This window comes from Rhagoletis zephyria, unplaced genomic scaffold (assembly GCF_001687245.7).
Source record: "Rhagoletis zephyria isolate East Lansing unplaced genomic scaffold, Rhagoletis_zephyria_1.1 Rzeph_scaffold_03175, whole genome shotgun sequence".
Classification (NCBI taxonomy): Eukaryota; Metazoa; Arthropoda; class Insecta; order Diptera; family Tephritidae; genus Rhagoletis; species Rhagoletis zephyria.
The window spans coordinates 17400-33460 of NW_016160258.1; the positions used below are offsets into that span (position 1 = coordinate 17400).

The 16061-nt window shown below is 38.4% G+C and overlaps 1 long non-coding RNA gene across 1 annotated transcript in view; it reads left to right on the forward strand.

Moving 5' to 3' along the window:
• Nucleotides 1-14958, forward strand: part of LOC108368548 (uncharacterized) — a 23306-nt gene extending 8348 nt beyond the window's left edge. Inside the window, exon 3 of the long non-coding RNA XR_001848389.1 lies at nucleotides 14947-14958. This is a non-coding gene — a long non-coding RNA (uncharacterized LOC108368548). The remainder of the gene's footprint in view (nucleotides 1-14946) is intronic.
• The last annotated feature ends 1103 nt before the right edge of the window (nucleotides 14959-16061 follow it).

Below are 16061 nucleotides of genomic sequence, written 5' to 3' on the forward strand. Positions count from 1 at the left end.
TTTAATTTATTATATAAATATGTACATATGTATATTTTTTATTTATTTGGGCTTTAAGTATGAGAAAAAGCTTTTTTTAACAAACTGCATAATTTTTATTTGCTTGCACAGCGATAAACACCAAAGACTGTGTAAATGTTGGTTAGAAGCGATTTTTATGTATTCTCGCTACGCTAATACGTTAGATTGTAAACTTAGCCTAATACTGAAATTCAGATGGACGCCATATTAAAGCTGTATGACTATTATTTAATTAATTTAACAATTTCATTATGTACATTGGCTCAACTATGCCACTTTATGTGTATTTTCGAACCTTTTTTAAACAGCGCATCTCTTAAAAATTTAATAATGGCGAAAAATTCATTGCTTTCAAAATATAAGTTTTCCCAGATTTATTTAAAAATCTTCAAATCCTTATAAATTTTGGGGCGCTCGAGTATTAGAGGGGGTAGTACCGAAATTCACTCGACAGAATGTACCTCGTTTTTAAATTTGGAACTCACATTCATATATATTCGGGATTTTCTTGCCTGCATATTACGAAAAGGAATGCTGAGATTTATAAAAAGAATTCCAAGTCGCGCAGATTAAAAAAGAGCTTCGGTGTAAATTTTATGACTGAGTTAATTTTAAATTTGATTAGTAGTAAATTTTATTCCTCGAATCCTTTTGTACTCTTCACACTCATGAAAATATATTTATGCTAGAATATGATGTAAATTCTTTACCATTACGGTGTATGATTTGAGCCAATACCAATACGTATTTTACACCAACGGAGTTTATATTATGTTCTAGAAACAAGAAAACTTGTATACCACTGGCATAATATATATGCCGAAAATCGTAAAAAAAAATTGACGGTAGGTGTAAATAATGCACGAAAAAACGGTGTAACTTTTACACCGAATCGAAATAAACTGTTCAAAAACTGCGCTTAGAAATAGCATATTTTTTATATTGAAAATGTATATCACGCCGATGTAAAAAATACACAAAATATTTTGGTGTATTTTTGACTTTTGTGCTACTTGAGACTTTCACTTCACTCCATGTTGTTGGTATGTGAGCAAGTAAGAGACTTGCTCTCAGCAATCTAACTACTGGTCCAGATATTAAGCCCAAGCTCTGCTGCAGCAGGCATGGGTTGATACCATCTGGACCAGGGGATTTATATGCACTAAAGGTTGAAATGGACCACGATATCTTTTCAACACTGACGATTTTTCCTGCTAGGCCTCTGGTNAACACTGACGATTTTTCTTGCTAGGCCTCTGGTCCTCCTGCTTGCACACACAGCGTTCGCCATGTTTGTTGAAAGACATGTGCCTTGGGGAAAAGATCCCGGGAAGTGGGTTTCTAACAGAAGCCTGCTGATTTCTTCCGGGGTGCCAGTGTAGGTACCATCTGGTCTTTTCAAAGTGCATAGGACTTTCAGATGATCTAGTTTAAGGGCGTACTGAAGGCGATGCACCTCTTGAAGAGAGGAAATACTTCCGCAGTACTCACGCCACGTAGTCCTTTTAGAGCTTCTGAGCTCACAGTTGTAAGCGGTTAGGGCTGACTTGTAGGCGCTCCAGTCACCTGTTGACTTTGCCCTATTGAAAAGTTTCCTGGCTCTTTTCCTAAGTTTTCCGAGAGAATCGTTCAACCAAGGGACATCCCTTTGAGACTTCTTGGTTCTCAGTGGGCAACTCTCTTCAAAACCTTGTTTGAGGACATCTTGGAACTTTCTCGCCTCGTCCTCAAGTTCATAGACAGATGAAATTGGTGCCGTAGAACCATTCACTTCCCGCTCTATGTGGAGGCGAAAGAGTTCCCAGTTTGTTTTTCTGGGATTTCTGTAAACATGGTTTGTCACTCTTTGGGCTTCTATATCGAATCGAATATGCCGGTGGTCCGACATAGATTCCTCATTTGAGACATGCCAGTTTGAGATAAAGGTCGACAAGCTAGTTGAGGAAATTGTCAAGTCTAGAACCTCCCCTCTTATAGCATTGATAAAGGTCGGCTCATTACCCCGGTTAAGAATAAATAAATTGTTCTTAGTGATAAATTCAAGAAATGACTCACCTCTAGAATTGGTGTCCGAGCTACCCCAAACACAGTGATGGGCATTGGCGTCACAGCTCATTACTAGTTTCAGCTTTCTCCTTCTGCAGTACTCCTCTAGGGCTATTACTTCCCTTGTGGGCATCTCACAGCTGTCGCCTGGGAGGTAAGCTGAAGCGAGAACGACCTCTTGTTCTCCCATTTGAGTGGGCACTTTAGTCCATACAGCAGCTAAGTCCTGTTGTGTCGACTCTGAAAGGGGAAAAAAGTCATGTTATTACGTAGTAATATAGCCGCTCTGGGCCTGCAGTGTGTGGTATCGTAAATTATCATTACCATCACAGTCCTTTAGGCCTTTAATAGCCCCGACGAAAACCCACGGTTCTTGGATGAATGCGAAATCCATAATTGACTAGGTATCCCAGCCTGTCGAGTGTCTCCGCTGAGTGCGGGTCAACCGCTAGAGTGAGCTCAGTGGTGGGTCCTTTCTGTACCCTGTTGAGCATCTTCCAGCTACCTACCCGCAGCCCTTCGTTCTGACCCTCGACAAGGCCAAGGATACTGTCCACTGGAGTGGTTGATGGCTCCGGAAAGTACTCAACGTAGACACTGGGTTTGGGCACGTCAGTGGCATTCATTGGCACAATTTCTGCGCCCTTCCAAGGTTTCAGGGTTTGGGATACCTTGCGCAGCCACTCCAGCATTTCAGCGTCTTCGCAGCCAATTGACATCCATCCCGGACGGAAGGTGTAACCGCTAAACTTGGGCTTCACAGAGCCCTTTTGCTGTCGCCTCAACTCCTCCAGGATGGGCGCCTGAATGGCCTGTAGTTGGTCTAAGGACCAAAGTGCTTTAGGGTACCCTTCAGAGAGTAACCCTAACCGAACCCCATTACCAATGTCCGCCTGACAGGTCGGAGCCTTTGTGACATCGGCAAAAGTTGCCTTGACACTAGGTTCCTTTGGTGCCATATCGGCACTTTTGTCAGCTGGACCTGGTTTCCATTTGGGGAGAGTTCTCCACCGGGGAAGATGTAAGGTTCACCGATCGGTTCCTCTTAATCTTTGTGCCAACCGGCAAAGCCAGTTCGGCCTTTCCTTTTGCCATCGGAATAATGGCTAGCCGTTTGGCATCACTTTCGCTGACACCTCGGGAGAGGTAGGATATGTAGCGCTTTTTACCTGCTCTAGAGAGTTTTCTTTTTGGAGTACTAGCTTCCTCCTGCTGTGACGATAAGAGCGCCTCCTCCTCGTCTGTGGGTATTTGGATGTCGTTGCCATTTGAACCAGAGCCCATGTTGGCAATATCGACATCCATGGCCACCGGGTTGCTGAGAAGGCCGTTTGGATCAAAGTCCATTTCGTCCATTAGAGCGTATCGAGAGGGTTGAGCGCCTTGGCCGTTTGGATTTGCACCCAGTTCGTCCGCTGCGATCGTCATTTGTTCAGCAATCTCGCTGGGCATCCCGTGCACCTTTGAGACTGCTGACTGTTGCCCACTGTTAGAGGGCACAGAGATTTTATTGTTTTTTTTTTTTATTATGTGCTCTGTGCCCTCTAACCGGTTTCGGCGTTGTGCCATCTTCAGTGTCATTCTTCGTTCAGAACGAAAAATGACACTAAAGATGGCACAACGCCGAAATCGGTTTGTTTCCAAACCAAATTTGACAAGGGATGACGGAAAATCGTTCCACAATACATTATACTCCTACCCTGTAGGAAACACAAACAACCAAAAAGAAGTTTTTTTTATTAATTTTTGTTTCTTCCATAGAATCCACGAGTAAGGGGGAAGAGAGAGGTCATCCGAGGCAGAGGCCCGGTACCCCGGAAAGACTAAATAAAACCAGACGGCGCCACGGGACTGGAGTACACCGTAAAAAGACACACTAACGTAGTGCCATTCAGTCCGCTGGCACGGTCCGATTAACACCTGGACTTACGGATTTTATCGAGTTGTTCTCTCTAGATCCGCCATATTCAGTAAAAGCAGTGGCACCTCTCGCAGGGTGTGACTCTTCGCCACGTATGGTCGGTCTTGAGCCATCGACAGCCCCTGATCCAGAGCACTGCATCACGTGTGATAACAGCACCAAAATCTTGACTTGATACTAAAAGTTAGAACAGTTGTGATGTTAATCCCTGACCTAAATATGTATTTATATATATATGAAGTGTTAGTTAAAGGTCTCGCCTAATAGTTAAAGAACTACAATATAATGGTTTGGACGCCGCAATACCAACATGTATATATAAAGGGTTAGTTAATGGACTTAAAACGTGTGATTCACAAGGAAACGAATTTTACTACCCCTGATAAATTAATAGTCCAGCGAATCAACACTTCCGTTTGTATTTAAACGTCGCCAATTCAAAATTATTGTAGCCTCCGCAATAAAAATAATAATTTGTATACGTATTTAGTAGAGTATGATCTTGCCAAAATACCAAAGTTAAAGTTAAATACCAAAAGCAATGCATGTGGTTTTTAGAATAAAGAAATATCCAGATTTTTGGACCACGAGCACCCCGACTTTCGTGGATTATTGCTAGTGTATATAATTTCAGATGCAATTGGAAAAGGAATAGGACATTCAGAGGTCCTACTGAAAAGGGCCATACAGCTTCAAAAAAAGCCTGTGTTCAAAAGAACTAGCGTAATGAATAGCAATAATAATAACAGTACAGGTTAAAATCAACGTTGTCGTTTTGGTAATTTATTTTTAACCAAACTTTATATATTTTTTTTAGAAAGAAATTGGGAATGTATTTTTCAGTTTTGTAACTTTCTTCAGACTAGGTATTCCGTTGAGTTTTTGGAACTTAGTTATTAGTAGTAATTTTAAACTATCTTAAACTTTAACGAAATAAATAATCGCTTATATCTATACAGTGACTCGCACAAGTATTTGGAATTGATTTTTTCCCAGAATTGAAATTGTCATTAAAAAGTTAGCAATTTTGAAAATTTCCTGTGAGTCACAGTATATACCACCTGTTATTTTTTTTAATATTCGCAATTTTTTTCAAGTTAAATTTGTTTGTTATTTTTCTATAATATTGTCTAAGGTTTAATCATTAAATCGTATAAATCAAAGTTCCAAACTTAATTAAAAAAAATCTAAGTTCCAAACTTAATTTAAAATTTAGGAAAGGAAAATTACAAAAATTGCCATCAATATTTTTAAATATTTAATCTGAATATTTAGAACATATTTGAGTATGCAGTTTTATAGCCCATATAATTTTAGTCTAATGAAGGGCAAGTTTCAAGTCGCTAAAATTTACCGTTGATTTTTATTAATTTTTTTTTGTGAGATGTTTGCAGTTTTCATATAAGCATGCATTTTTTATGAAATAAAATGCGGAAGACCGTTCGCAACAATATTTCAATAAATCAACGCCAGGTTTTATAAATTGCATGTTATTATAAAACAAAAAAATTCTCGAAAGCCGTCACCGAAAAAATTATTAAAAATTAACGGTAATATTTAGCGACTTTAAAATTGCACTTTATTAGACTAAAATTGTATGGGCTATAAGACTGCATATCCAAATATCAAAAAAAATTCTAAAGATTCAGATTAAAAAGGTGGAAATTTTGAAATCAATTTGTGGAATTTTTACCATCCTACGATTCATGTTATTGTCCTGAAACTAGAAAGCCGAAAGGTCCGCTTACTACAACAAGCTTAAAATAGCTATATCTGAAATAATCTGGCCTGAGTACGATGGGGATGTTGAGAACAGTGCCTTACGCTTTAGTAAAATCTTGATTAATATATTCAGTAAACTCATTCCTCTTGTTAAAGAAAATACCGCACCTCGTAACTCGTTGTGGTTTAACTCAGAGCTAAAACATTTAAAAAATCAGGCCTGTCTTCTCACTACGCCGCGTTCTTCGTCATAAATACAATGCCTTAAACAGAAAATTTTACAGGAATTACATTAATAAAATTCCCATTAACATCGTTTCTAATCCCAAGTCATTTTCTCATTTTGTTAACTCAAAACGTAAAATAAATGGGTTTCCCTCAACACTGAAATTAGATGATGGTATTTCTAGTGATGATGATATGATTGCTGATATGTTTGCAAATTATTTTGAATCGAACTATTCTGTCGTGCCAAATGAAAAAACTTCTAGCTATCCTTTTTCACTCCCACAGTTTGACCACATCCGTATTCCTTCAATCTCCGCTGACAATGTTCTCGTTCATTTGAATAGTTTAAAAAATTCTTTTCTGAGCGGTCCGGATGGTATTCCCTCCTGTGTCCTAATAACTTGTGCTGATTATCTATATAAGCCATTAACATACATCTTCAATGCTTCTCTAAAGCAAGGAGTTTTCCCCTCTTTGTAGAAGGAGTCGTATGTCCTGTCGCTTTATAAAAATGGAAGCAGGTCGAATATTGCGAATGTGCCATTCCTAAAGTATTTGAAGAAATCGTTACGGAAGAACTATCTTATTCCATAACGCCCGTTATCGATGTATCACAATACGGCTTTTGTAAAGGTAAATCAACTATATCAAACCTTCTTGAATTCACTACAAATGTGAACAATGGTTTCAAAAGTAATTATCAAACTGACGTCATTTACACTGATTTCAGCAAGGCATTTGATAAATAGAGCTGTAAAAGTAACGAAATTTCAGATACTCGTATGTATTCGTTACTAATGCAACCAACACCCGTATCTTTCGTATCGGTACTTTACTCGTTACTTTTGATACAAGNAACGATTTTTTTTTTTAATTGCAGATATTGATCTTCTGAATCGATCCAGTGAACTAAACATCAGTAATTGTTTATTAATAATTAATTATTGTTTATAACAAAAATTTGTTTTTTTTTCAAATTGATTTTTTTTCAAATTGCCACATCTTTTTTTTCTCTCAAATGTTTTTGTCTATTAGGGAATAGTATAAACTATTTTCAGTACGAGTAGCAATATGCTAAAATTCGTCATTTTCGAGTTATGGGTTTTTTTTTCTGAAAATGCACTTATATGATGCTAGCAGATTTTCGTGCCAGTTGAGGGCACAAAAATTGTTGCCCATCAGGACAAAATTTCCTTGCTGGAAATTTTTTGAGGTTGCCCGATCATAGCCAAAAGTTTTTCCCAATTGCGCTCTATTTTTGGCATATGTATACACGCAACATATTTTTGTATCGATTCCAACAATTTGATACAATCAAGCACTTCTACCCAGTGATGGAAAAGTAGGCACAATAGTGCCATTTTTGGACCTTACATTCTCAGAGGCACTTTTGGTACAATTCATCCTGTTTTGGCACAATCATAAAAAATAGAAGTTTAGCATAAAATGCCAATATATAACAAAAAATCACATACCACATTATAGATNATTAAAAAATAATCAATGAAAATAATAGGCGAAACTGGTCCAAATGTCTTACTGCCATTACTTCGCAAATAGGTACATACATATGAGTGTAAGAATGTCAGAATAGCTGTACTTCGGTGTATTTCCCTTCCGTAATTGGAATTCTGTGTAATTTTACTATGAATTTATGTTTTATGTCTAATAGGCAACATATACGGTGCGTCTGACCCGCGAGTCAACTGTGTACGTGTTCACTCGCCTTTCGACCACACACAGTTGAGTCATTCAGAGTCATACCAGGGCCATGTCGGTGTAACCATATTTATTTTTACTTAACACATCCAAACCGACTCCAGATTCAGACGCACCGTGTATGCCGCTTATAAAGAATCCCTCATAAAAGTGATTTGCTGTAATAATTTCGTTAATTAATAATTTTTATATTAAGAAATAATTATTATAAAACAAATATAATTTTGTGGCACTTTCATATTCTTTTCTGCACAATTCTTGAAGACCATTAGGCACATTTTGAAATTTTGAAATTCCATCCCTGCTTGTACCCCACACGAATCATGCATGCATGTACGTACATACACACGCAACACACTTCAGTATCGATACGAAAAACAGTTTCGGTACCGCACAATATGTTGTGTTGTGTTGATTGACGTTGATGGTGCATATACGGAACATGCGAGTAACGAGATTATTATGTGAGTAACGATTCGGTTGATGGTGCATATACGGAACATGCGAGTAACGAGATTATTATATGAGTAACGATTCGGTACTACAAGCATTTGTACCGCACAAGAATCATCGCAACGATTCTTGCAGCGTAAGGAAATGTTCGTTCATACAGTTTCGTTACCGCACAATATTTTGTGTTGTATTGATTCACGATGATGGTGCATATACGGAACATGCGAGTAACGAGATTATTATGTGAGTAACGATTCGGTACTTCGAGTCAGGGGTTGTATTCGTTACTCAGTAACGCAGACGACGTTAAGTTATTTAAGTTCATTGGTGCTCCAGGAGACAGGGAACAATTACAGATGGACCTTAGTAATGTGTTTAAATGGTACGAAGTAAATTCTATGTCACTTTACTTGAAAAAGTGTAAATTTATGTGTTTCTCTAGAAGACGCTTTCAATCATATAGCTACCGCATTTGAGAACATAGTGTTGATCAGGTAACTAATTTCATTGATCTAGGCGTAACCATGGACCCTAAGCTTGAATTCAAGTCCCATGTAAACTCTTTTGTTAATAGAGCTAAGGGCGTATTAGCTTTTATCAAACGTTGGGCTAAAGAATTCAGAGATCTTTATGTCACTAAAGCTCTCTTCACCTCCCTAGTCAGGCCGATCTTAGAATATGGGTCCGTCGTATGGAACTCTACATAGATATCAAACGCACTCTGACAGACTCGAGACGGTACAGAAACAATTGTTATTATTCGCATTAAATAATTTGCCTTGGGATTCGACATTAAATCTCCCACCGTACAAAAGCCGCTTGAAGCTCATAAATTTGCCAACGCTGCACAGCCGTAGAGAGATGCTAGGGGTTTTGTTCATGATTAAGATCTTGAACGGGATGGTCAATANATATGTTGTGTTGTGTTGATTGACGTTGATGGTGCATATACGGAACATGCGAGTAACGAGATTATTATGTGAGTAACGATTCGGTTGATGGTGCATATACGGAACATGCGAGTAACGAGATTATTATATGAGTAACGATTCGGTACTACAAGCATTTGTACCGCACAAGAATCATCGCAACGATTCTTGCAGCGTAAGGAAATGTTCGTTCATACAGTTTCGTTACCGCACAATATTTTGTGTTGTATTGATTCACGATGATGGTGCATATACGGAACATGCGAGTAACGAGATTATTATGTGAGTAAGGATTCGGTACTTCGAGTCAGGGGCTGTATTCGTTACTCAGTAACGCAGACGACGTTAAGTTATTTAAGTTCATTGGTGCTCCAGGAGACAGGGAACAATTACAGATGGACCTTAGTAATGTGTTTAAATGGTACGAAGTAAATTCTATGTCACTTTACTTGAAAAAGTGTAAATTTATGTGTTTCTCTAGAAGACGCTTTCAATCATATAGCTACCGCATTTGAGAACATAGTGTTGATCAGGTAACTAATTTCATTGATCTAGGCGTAACCATGGACCCTAAGCTTGAATTCAAGTCCCATGTAAACTCTTTTGTTAATAGAGCTAAGGGCGTATTAGCTTTTATCAAACGTTGGGCTAAAGAATTCAGAGATCTTTATGTCACTAAAGCTCTCTTCACCTCCCTAGTCAGGCCGATCTTAGAATATGGGTCCGTCGTATGGAACTCTACATAGATATCAAACGCACTCTGACAGACTCGAGACGGTACAGAAACAATTGTTATTATTCGCATTAAATAATTTGCCTTGGGATTCGACATTAAATCTCCCACCGTACAAAAGCCGCTTGAAGCTCATAAATTTGCCAACGCTGCACAGCCGTAGAGAGATGCTAGGGGTTTTGTTCATGATTAAGATCTTGAACGGGATGGTCAATAGTCCCTTTCTACTGAACCAGATCACGTTTTGGATTCCTTCTAGGCGTTCTAAACGTTACAAGCCCATTAAGCTTACTATTTGTAGAACAAATTTTGAAATGCATAATGCTTTTCGTTGCCTATGCCTGGACTTTAATAAGCATTACGACTATGTTGACACCTCCGAGTCACTTTTTACCATTAAGAAAACCTTACTTGAGATTTTGAATAAATAACATGTAAACCCTTACATTGCACCTTATCGTTCAGCTGGTGAAATGTATTTCTGTTCAGTTTATGAGGTAAACGTGGTCGACTCGCATACTTTACCGACTGCGCCACGGTTGAGTTGAGCATTTGTAAATTAAACTTTGAAATGCATGATNTAACGATTCGGTACTACAAGCATTTGTACCGCACAAGAATCATCGCAACGATTCTTGCAGCGTAAGGAAATGTTCGTTCATACAGTTTCGTTACCGCACAATATTTTGTGTTGTATTGATTCACGATGATGGTGCATATACGGAACATGCGAGTAACGAGATTATTATGTGAGTAAGGATTCGGTACTTCGAGTCAGGGGCTGTATTCGTTACTCAGTAACGCAGACGACGTTAAGTTATTTAAGTTCATTGGTGCTCCAGGAGACAGGGAACAATTACAGATGGACCTTAGTAATGTGTTTAAATGGTACGAAGTAAATTCTATGTCACTTTACTTGAAAAAGTGTAAATTTATGTGTTTCTCTAGAAGACGCTTTCAATCATATAGCTACCGCATTTGAGAACATAGTGTTGATCAGGTAACTAATTTCATTGATCTAGGCGTAACCATGGACCCTAAGCTTGAATTCAAGTCCCATGTAAACTCTTTTGTTAATAGAGCTAAGGGCGTATTAGCTTTTATCAAACGTTGGGCTAAAGAATTCAGAGATCTTTATGTCACTAAAGCTCTCTTCACCTCCCTAGTCAGGCCGATCTTAGAATATGGGTCCGTCGTATGGAACTCTACATAGATATCAAACGCACTCTGACAGACTCGAGACGGTACAGAAACAATTGTTATTATTCGCATTAAATAATTTGCCTTGGGATTCGACATTAAATCTCCCACCGTACAAAAGCCGCTTGAAGCTCATAAATTTGCCAACGCTGCACAGCCGTAGAGAGATGCTAGGGGTTTTGTTCATGATTAAGATCTTGAACGGGATGGTCAATAGTCCCTTTCTACTGAACCAGATCACGTTTTGGATTCCTTCTAGGCGTTCTAAACGTTACAAGCCCATTAAGCTTACTATTTGTAGAACAAATTTTGAAATGCATAATGCTTTTCGTTGCCTATGCCTGGACTTTAATAAGCATTACGACTATGTTGACACCTCCGAGTCACTTTTTACCATTAAGAAAACCTTACTTGAGATTTTGAATAAATAACATGTAAACCCTTACATTGCACCTTATCGTTCAGCTGGTGAAATGTATTTCTGTTCAGTTTATGAGGTAAACGTGGTCGACTCGCATACTTTACCGACTGCGCCACGGTTGAGTTGAGCATTTGTAAATTAAACTTTGAAATGCATGATGCTTTACGATGGTTATGCCAAGATTATGATAACTGAATAAATTAACATCTTTAACCGGGAACTATAAATTACTCAATATCTATGACTGCTTAGTACAATTGTAATCGGCTTCATATATTTTCGCGACCGCGTAAGACAATACGTGCATGGATCGGAAACTCGGCCTTTCCGACCATGATCAACAGCTTGTCCACAGCGCGGAGCGGAAACTAGAGCTTTCCGCCTGCCACACACTCAAAGTAATGACTTCGGGAACATGGATCGCAACCTCGCGAAGCGGAAACTAGGTTTTCCGCCCGCCGCACACAAAAGTAGACTGAAGACTAGGCCTCGCCAACTACCAAACCTATCTCGACAGCCAGTTCGAAAACGCCCTATCTCAAAAAACTTTTCAAGAACGCCCTATTCCAGAATTCTGTTCAAAAACGCCCTATCTCAGCTGCCGATTCAAAAACGCCCTATGTCAGCACATTTTCAATACATTTTGAAGTAAGATAGGGCGTTTTTGAACCGAATTCTGAGATAGGGTGTTTTTCAATAAAACTCTGAAATAGGGCGTTCTCGAAAAGTTTTTTGAGATAGGGCGTTTTCGAACTGGCTGTCGAGATAAGTCGATCTTCCACTCAGCAGTCGATATATAAAAATGGTGTGAAAAATTTATAGTAATTCATCAATTGAGAACGGGTGGGCCGATTTGGCAATTTTTTTTCAGTTGTTCGTAATTGCCAGGAGAAGGTTTTTAAGAGAGAAGATTTTGGGAAAACCCTCCGGTGGACCAGGGACCGATCTATTCGAAAAAATCGAATTTATGGTCCGATTTGCTTAAAATTTCGTACCTAGGTAGCTTTTTGCCTAGATTAGCACATAGGGTCCTTTTTTCCGGGAAGTAGACCAGCGACCGATCTATTCGAAAAAATCGTATTTATCTTCCGATTTGCTTAAAATTTGTTACCTAGGTAGCTTTTTGCCTAGATTAGCACATAGGATCCTTTTTCCCGGGAAGTGGACCAGGGACCGATCTATTCGAAAAAATCGTAGTTATGGTCCGATTTGCTTAAAATTTGGTACGTAGTTAGCTTTTTGCCTAGATTAGCATATAAGATTCTTTTTTTCCGGGTAGTTTTACTTCTTCTTCTTATCCGCCAGGTTAGCTATCTGACAGAAAACGTGTTTCGTATTTTTTGTTGTACCAACTTTTTCAAAAAAAGTTCAGCTTTTGACGTTGGAAAAATAAAACAAAGGAAAGCCAAACATATAAGTAGAGAATTTGTCTAATATTTTTAAATCATTTTCTTCATAACTGCTTCTTCCGTGGATATTGCAACACACGGAATAGATGTAATAATGCAGGTATAGGAGCCACCTCATACCACAGAATTTATCGGCCGCCTATTTAAATAGTAGGGCTCGCTTGAAATATGTACATGAAGATGTATGGAGGTGCGCACACTACACCAACTTAATCCCTCCGACCAATTAGTTGTGGTGCAATGGAAAGACTAGCAACCCCAAATAAATCAGCGGCCGATAAAGTCCATGGTGTGCGATGGATGTAAAACATTTTAAACAAGAAGTATTGCAGTCACATTTTCGTTTTTAGGATTTTTATTCATGTGATTAGCAGTGGCAAGAATGTATGTATTAAATACGTATATATATATAAACTATCAGACCCGGCGAACTTCGTCCCGCCCAAGATTAATTTTTTTTTTGAAATATTTGGTCCAATGTTTTCGCCAGCAACTCAAGTTCATGTTTGGTTTTGTGGTCGACAGAAGGCATATCCCCATTGCCGTCTTAAATAACCTGACGAAAGCGTTATACCGGGAAGAACTCCTTGCGGCTCGATAGTGAATCGTCTTTGAATCTGTATAGTATAGTTGGTGGCAATTCACAAACTGGTGAGTATCATTGATCCACATTCTGTTTAGTCACCGTAAAGCAAGGACCGCAATGGTTCTGATGGTTGAGCTAACGGGAGTAATTTAACTTTGACCCCTGGTGCTTCCGAATCGACGATTTCCAGGACATTACCACAAATACTTTCAGAGATATACGGTACGAAAAATTCGATATGCATGGGTGATGCCACGCTCCCTTAATATATCCAAAGTCTGCAGTAGGTGTCCAAATTTCCAAAAATCGGTACAGCCGTTCGCGAGACCACCTCTTATAAAAATAAGGAGCTTCTCTTTGTATAATTAGTGTAGGTAACACCGGGCAACACCGATTTTGATGCGGCAAATTTTGAAGCTGGTTTCAATAGGCGTTTTTTTTTGCTGATTAAGAATANACATACAAAAAAACTCTCACGCATTCGTTATACGGAGGAAATGCGCAACATCATCAGCGAAAAAAATTCTCAAAAATCAACGGCATCTTATAGCCATTAAAAACTTGCACTTTATGATACTGAAATGGAGTGAACTACAAAACTGCATACTCAAAATTTGGTACAAAAAAATTTATTACGAAAAAGAAAAAAAAACACTGTATTCTGGGTGTATATATTTACAGATAGGTAAAAGTTTCAATATGTTTGGAAAGCACCACTTCCCTTTTCCAGTAGCCCCAAAATCTCTATAAAAATTTCCAGGACATTACCACAAATACTTTCAGAGATATACGGTACGAAAAATTCGATATGCATGGGTGATGCCACGCTCCCTTAATATATCCAAAGTCTGCAGTAGGTGTCCAAATTTCCAAAAATCGGTACAGCCGTTCGCGAGACCACCTCTTATAAAAATAAGGAGCTTCTCTTTGTATAATTAGTGTAGGTAGCACCGGGCAACACCGATTTTGATGCGGCAAATTTTGAAGCTGGTTTCAATAGGCGTTTTTTTTTGCTGATTAAGAATACGTAAGTATAATGTTTCCATCAGCTCCAGATTTTGAGAAAAATGTGGTGAAAGTGTAAAAAAATCGCGTTTTTTGCAATATTTGAGAAGCTCTAGCAATGAAACAAAAGGTCATAGAACCTTTTACTTAGGCTTAAATTAAGGCTTGGATTTCTGACTTCAATCCCTGAAAATACCATTCCTGCACCTTGACCCTAAGGTTACCTATAGTCATTTATTTAACGGCTAACACTGATTTTTACATCATTTTTGACGTTAAAAAGTAAATGAGTATAGGTGACCATTAGGACAAAGTGCAGGAATAGTACTTTCAGGGATGGTAGTCTGTAGTTCTAGCTTTAATTTAAGCCAAGGTGGAAGGTTCTATCACCTTTTGCTTAATTGCGGTAGGAACTCAAACTTCCCGAAATCAGTTATTCCTGTTCAACAAATGACTATAAGGGCTGCTTACTCCAACTCAACTTAGTTAAGCCAATTTTTTCGACTCAGTCAAGAATAAGCTGTGTAAAACGTAGGCTAACTTTTAGCTTAAGTCCAAAAGTGGCTAAACTAAGTTAAGTTGAGTTGGAGAAACCAGCCCTAAGTGACCATCAAGCAAAGGTGCGGGAACTTGCTTTAATCAAAGCCTAAGTGGAAGGTTCTACCACCCCTTGTTTCTTTGCTAGAGCTTCTCAAATATTGCAAAAAACTCCATTTTCTGACAATTTGACCTCGTTTTTTCTTAAAATATGGAGCTGATGGAAACTTTTTGCTTACGGATTCGTATTCAGCACAAAAAAATCTGTCAAAAATAGCGTTAACATTTGCTGCATCAAATTTTTTTCCATTTTCGTTGGCCTGTGTAATAAGTATTGTTAAATAGCCAATACCCGCATGCTTGCGGCGCCTTCAAACACCTTTCGAACTGTAAAACAATGACCACCTGGTCCTGGTCCACCTATCAGGAAAAATATTATATATGTTAACCCGACCAATAAGCTACCTACGTGCTAAATTGCAAGCAAATCGGACCATTAATAAGACTGTTTCGAATAGTTCGGTCTCTGACCCACTTAACGGAAAAAACGAATCCTATATGCTAATCTAGGCAAAAGGCTACCAACGAAGCAATTGCATTTTTTTAAGCATAGCTCGACCCCTGCGCCAACTATCGGAAAAATTAAAACTTTGTGCACTCCTTCTTCTAAACACGTTTCCAAAAAAGCAGCACCCATTCGAATCAGTTATGAAACATAGGAGAAAAATGTTCCCAATTGATTCAAGCTCCCAATGAATTTCACAATTATCCGAAATTTTCCAAGCTTTCGTCGAAAAAAATTCAAATTTTTTGCGTTCTTCCTGATTTTTCCGAGTTTTCCACTTAGAATTTTCTATTTTTCCATTCAAATGCCATTCCGAAGGAATTGCACACAAAATTCCATACAAAAAGATCAATTTTCGATTTTTCCAATTTTCCGACTTTCCCGGAGGGGTTTCCCACAATTTTCTTTCGTAAAAACCTTCTCCTGGCAATTACGAACAGCTAAAAAAAAATGTTAGCCAAATCGGTCCAACCGTTCTCAATTGATGAATTACTATACATTTTTCACACCATTTTTATATATATAGATATACGTATTTAATACATACATTCTTGCCACTGCTAATC